Source organism: Panthera tigris, chromosome D3 (genome assembly GCF_018350195.1).
Source record: "Panthera tigris isolate Pti1 chromosome D3, P.tigris_Pti1_mat1.1, whole genome shotgun sequence".
Classification (NCBI taxonomy): Eukaryota; Metazoa; Chordata; class Mammalia; order Carnivora; family Felidae; genus Panthera; species Panthera tigris.
The window spans coordinates 22,271,357-22,277,356 of NC_056671.1; the positions used below are offsets into that span (position 1 = coordinate 22,271,357).

At 45.1% G+C, this 6,000-nt stretch overlaps 1 long non-coding RNA gene across 3 annotated transcripts in view; it reads left to right on the forward strand.

Annotated features, from left to right (window-relative positions):
* Nucleotides 1-2,103, forward strand: part of LOC107179661 — a 30,372-nt gene extending 28,269 nt beyond the window's left edge. For all 3 annotated transcript variants that reach the window (XR_006209825.1, XR_006209826.1, XR_006209824.1), the window contains one exon: nt 1,588-2,103. This is a non-coding gene — a long non-coding RNA (uncharacterized LOC107179661). The remainder of the gene's footprint in view (nt 1-1,587) is intronic.
* The last annotated feature ends 3,897 nt before the right edge of the window (nt 2,104-6,000 follow it).

Consider the following 6,000-nt stretch of genomic DNA (forward strand, 5'->3'; position numbering starts at 1 on the left):
TTGGTGACCACTGAGGCTCAGAGAGGTGAAGGCGTGTGTCCAAGGTTACCCAGCCAAACAGTGGTAGGTGGGGGGCCTTTGACCCAGGTCCATGTGGCCCTCCGTGTTTACCTGCTTCATCTGCAGCCTCCCTCTGGACTAGCTCCTTTCTCCAGTTTTCTTTTCTCCTGGATGCAAGAATCTGGGCCAGGGCTGAGGCTGCTGGCCCTGTTCTCCCTTCCCCTCCCCACCCCCAGCCTCAAAGGTCAGGTACCTCCCAGCCTCCTGCGGGCATGTCCATTTATGGCTCTGTTGTTCCAAAACGTGGCCAAATTTATAAACTCCCCCTTCCCAGAGACACGAAACAATTTGTGCAGAGTATAGTGCGGGGGCAGAGCTAGGAGCTTCATCCGGGGCGTGGACTGCAGCCCTGGCCCAAGCCCAATAAGCTTTGGCATTGGCCAGGCTGCAGTCCCTCCCTGGGCCTCAGTTTCTCCACCTATAGAGCAAAGGAACTGGACTAGATCATTCCTGAAGTCCTTTCTAAGTTTAGACACATCCAATTTACTGCTTACAAATGACAATTTCCTAAATCCACGGGCCCAGTAATTGTAAAAGATGGGCTGGAGGATGGACTGTAGCCTCTAGGCTCTTTTGCATTGCTTCTTTTCTTTCTTGCTTGCTTGCTTGCTTGTTTTAAGTTAAAAAATTATCCAAGGAGGGGCGCCTGGGTGGCTCAGTCAGTTGAGCATCCGACTTCGGCTCAGGTCATGATCTCACAGCTGGTGGGTTCGAGCCCCACAATGGGCTCTGTGCTAACAGCTTGGAGGCTGGAGCCTACTTCGGATTCTGTGTCTCCTTCTCTCTCTGTCCCTCCCCTGCTCGCACTCTGTCTCTCTCTCAAAAATAAACATTAAAAGAAATTTAAAAAGTTTTTTTTCAATGTTTATTTTTGAGAGATAGAGACAGAGCATGAGTCGGGGAGGGGCAGAGAGAGAGAAAGGCACAGAATCTGAAGCAGGTTCTAGACTGAGCTGTCAGCACAGAGCCGGATGCGGGGCTCGAACCCACAAACCATGAGATCATGACCTAAGCTGTTAATTGTCTGGCACTTAACCAACTGACCCACCCAGGCACCCCTCATGTTTTCTTTTCTTTAATTTTTTTTTTTTTTTTTGCTAATATTCCATTGTACAGATATGCTACATTTTGCTTGTTCATTTGCCAGTTGGTGGACTCTAGGAGTGTATCCAGTTTGAGGCTATTAGGAATAATATTGCTATGAATGTTTGCATGCAAGTCGTTATGTGGGTGTTCTCATTTCTCTTGGGTGGATACCTCATTCCCAACATTTTAAACTGCTCTGGCATCCTTCAGTGGAAGGACACACTCTGGTGTTGTAACCAGTCCTCCATCAATGGACATTTAGATTGTTTGCGAGGTTTTTATTCTCACAAACCCTGCTGCTCTGTGCTTCTTTGCCCCTCCATCTCTGGATGCATGTGCAAGAAGAGAGATGGTTGGGTTATAGAATATGGACATTTTACATTTGTTGAATTGTTCCCAAATCATCCTCCATGACACTTTTGCCTTCTCTTCTCTTCAAAGGAACAAGAATGGCGTGTGTGAGAGAATCCACTATAAAGTTATCACCATGACCCCTACCCTTCCCATTGAGCCGGAGGGACTGGACAAGGAGACAGGCCACTTCTGGATAAAAGTCCCTAGGTGTGGCAGTCACAAGATAACTGAGGTCAAGCAGGAGAAAGCAGAGGCTGTTATAAGGACTAGAACTCTTCCTCCCAAGTTCTCCTTTGCAAGCATATAGGTAATGAGCTCTCTGTCACTGGAAATATGCAAGTGGAACCTGGCCAATCATTTGGCAGAGGCTGTAAAGGAGCTCTCAAAATCTGATGGGAAACCGGGCTGTATGGCTTCTGAGCAGCAGTTTGGCTAAGGGGTTAAGAACATGGGCTTAGCTGGCAGTGGCCTCTGGTTTAAACCCCAGCTCTGCCATTTCCTAGCTCTCTTCCTTCCATCTTCAGGTAACCACGATTCTGACTCCTATCATCACAGATTTATCTTGCCCATTCTAGAAATTCATACAAATGTCATCACGCTGAACATTCTCTTGTATCTGGCTTATTTCATTCAATATTATGTTCATGAATTCCTGAGGGTTTTTTTTTTTTTTTTTTTTCAAATCTCCCTCCATTCAGTAGGGGACACTCACCAACATTTCATCTTTCATTAATTTCTTCCATCATTGAGTCACTCATTCAACAAATATTTCTTGAGCCCTTGCTGTGTGGGGAGGGCTGGCCAAACAGAGTAACCCATGGCAAAGACTGATGAACTCTGGGTCTCCCAGAATGTTCTTTGACTCAAAACTATTTTGGATACAAATTACAATGGTGAGAGCCCTACTCTGAACTACCGCAGTACCAGGTAGAATCCCCAATAGACAGAGGCTGCACAGCTCAGGCTCTGGCATCCATACACGGGCACTTAGTTGGTGCTTCATAGAAAATGGCTACAACTGTTCCCTTGGCACAGAAGCACTGTAAGGAGCAGAGACCTCCTCTTTTCTTTTTTTTTAAAGTTTGTTTATTTTGAGAGAAAGAGAGAGCACACACGTGAGTGTGAGCCAGGGAAGGGCAGAAAGAGAGAGAGCAAGAGAGAGAATCCCAAGCAGGCTCGTGCTGTCAGCACAGAGCCCAACAGGGGGCTCAATCCCACAAACAGTGATCATGAGCTGTGCCAAAATCAAGAGTCAAGAGTCAGAAGCTTAACGGACTGAACCACCCAGGCGCCGCCCTCCTCTTTCCTAATCCTTCACCGGACCTATATGTCCGGTACCATTTCAATCTACATTTGTCAATGAGGAAAGGATGCTCAGAGAGGTGAGGTAACTTTCCTGAGGTTGCACAGCTAATGAGTGGGTGAGCCTGAGATTCAAACCCAGTCATGCTGAGTGTCAAGTTTGAGCTTTCACCTCTGCTATGGGGAATCAGCTGATGCCTCCTCACCCTTCCTTTAAGCCAGAATCCCTCTGGACAAAGGTTGTGAACTTTGCTTTGCCATTTCTTGTTGTCTTTCTTCCACTTTTGGGGGGGGTCAACCCAGGATGTTTTCCTGGTCTTGGATTTTGTCTGTTTCAGCTTAAAATCATATTGGAGAGGGTAGGGAGAAGCAGAACTCACCAACAGCAACTCCTGCCCTGCCCAGCACCCTGGGCCTGGGTTCTAGGTGATCTTACTGCAATTTGTCCCCCACCATCCTGCTTCTTGCAGACTGTCTACCTTGGGATCCCCCTGGACCCTCACTCTAAGGTTCTATTAAGTGATCCCTAACGGCAGCATTTTCCTAAGTGATAGGCACAAGATTATACATCTGGGCTAGTTGTTACCAACGCCCTGACTCACCCAGCTCATTCCCATGAGTGAATGAGCCTTTCATTTCAACTGCTGGCTTTTAAAGGGCCACGCATCCATTTTTCCAACCACGTAAAAAAGAAAAACGTGGTTCAAAGAAGTAGTTAAGTTTTCTCCATGGGAGCAAATTTTCCAGGGAAGAAAATGTCAATCTTATAATACAATTGAGTGGCCTTCAAAAAATATTTTTTTAGCACATGAAAGTGGAGCTTCTGTGATAGAAGGAGGAGGGTTTTGGTTGCTGAGTGACACAGGTTCCCTCTCACTCCTTAGCTACCCACTTCTCTGTGACACTTAATGTTTCCACTGGATGTGGAACCCAGTTTGAGAACCTCTGAGAACACCCTGGCCCAGGAATCGAACCCTGGGTCTGAGCCCCAATGTCATGCTTCATTAGTATGTGACCTCAGAAAAGGGAGTGGCTTCTCTGGACTCAGTTTTCCCATCTGGGAAATAGCACAGTTGTACTAAATATAAACTTCTTTCTAGTTCCAAGATTCTGTGTTACTGGGGAAAATTTAGTATGAAGCAGTAAACTGTTGGAAATACAGACTTGTGGAAAAAAGAAACAAAGTTCTCTTGTTTGAGGACATCCAGTAAGAAACCAACGGCTATAAAAGTGCTGTCTAGGGTCGCCTGGGTGGCTCAGTGGGTTAAGCATCTGACTCTCTCTCTTTTTTTTTTTAATGTTTATTTATTTTTGAGAAGGGGGAGGGGCAGAGAGATAAGGAGATAGAGAATCTGAAGCAGTCTCCACACTATCAGTGGAAAGTCCAATGTGGGGCTTGAATCCATGAACTGTGAGATAATGACCTGAGCCAAAGTCGGACACTCAATTGACTGAACCACCCAGGCACCCCAAATGCTTGACTCTTGGTCATGATCTTGTGGTTTGTGGGCTCGAGCCTGGCCTTGGGCTCTGTGCTGACAGCACGAAGAAGCTTGCTTGGGATTCTCTCTCTCTGCCCCTCCCCAGCTCAGGTGAGTGGTCTCTCTCAAAATAAATAAATAAGCATTTTTAAAAAGTGTTTTCTTTTTTTTTTTTTAATTTTTAAATGTTTTATTTATTTTTGAGAGAGAAAGACAAGAGTGTGAGCAGAGGAGGGGCAGAGAGAGAGAGGGAGACACAGAATCCAAAGCAGGCCCCAGGCTCTGAGCTGTCAGCACAGCACAGAGTCTGATGCCGGGCTCAAACTCACAAACTGCAAGATCAGGACCTGAGCTGAAGTCAGACACATAACCGACTGAGCCACCCAGGCACCCCCCGCCCCCCCAAAAAAAAGTGCTTTCTAAGTAGAGGTGCTGTGGGTCTCCTTGCATGAATTGATAAATAAAGGTCAACAGTTTCATTTGCTTCATTGTTAGAAAGTAGGTTAATGGGTGCCTGGGTGGCTCAGTCGGTTAGGTGTCTTGACTCTTGATTTTGGCTCAGGTCATGATCTCAAGGTTCATAGGTTCGAGCCCCATGTCAGGCTCCATGCTAACATCGCAGAGCCTGCTTGGGATTCTCTCTCTGCCTCTCCCCGATTCATGCTCTCTCTCTCTCTTTCTCAAAATAAATAAATAAACTTAAAAAAATTTTAAGAAGTGGGTTAAGTCAAATCATTATGCCGTACAGCTTAAACTTATTCAGTGCTGTACGTCAATTACATCCCAATAAAACTGAAAAAAATGGGGATAATATTAAAGTGTTGAGAAAAATAGTACTCAGGAAAAATGTTCTCATAAATCAATGCAAAAAGTCACTAATGTCATTACCATATGTGGCAAGGGGAAACACTCTAGGGGGAAAAAAAAAGAAGAAAGTAGGCTAAAGTTGTCCCCTGCTATCCCATCTGTGTAAATGATTTGTCAGTAATCCTTCTCTCATGCTGATTATATGAAACATACTAAGTAATGAAAAGTCAAACAACATTAATATAGGAAGATACTGAACATCAGACAATTTAAAAAAAATGAAACATGCACTGCAGCCTGGATAACCAATTATTCCTCTTTGCTTAGATTGATTGGTTTCTTGGGACACAGGGCTTCTAGTGCTAAAACCAGGAAAATCCCAGGCAGACTGGGATGAGCTGGTCACCCACCTGACATATCACAGTTACTTTGTGCTAGACACTGTTCTGAACATTTTTCACATATTAACTTCTTAGATCTGCATCACACCCTTATAAGGGAGGTGCTATTATTATCTCTAGTTTGTAGATCCTCAGGGGGAAACTGAAGCTCAAAGAGGTAAGTGGCTTTTCCAAGGTCACACAATTGGTTGGAGGCATAGCCAAGATAAAAACCCACCCCATAAGTCTCTGATGCCTGTAACTGCTAATATCACATCAACTTGCTCCTAAATTGTGTCTTTGGCAAATCACAGAGCTGTGGCCAGTCTGTGACCAAGGCCAGCCAGGTACTCGGGAGACCCAGGCCTATCAGCTTCTTTGTATCCTGGCTTCCAGCTTGGTGAAATAAGGGGGCTGGTTGGGAACAATTTTTGTAAGCAGGAGAACTTGTCAGACAATCGGGACCCCAATATATAAAACAGACCATAGTCACAAAATTTACGTCGTCAGCATTTAGCTGGAAATTCTTT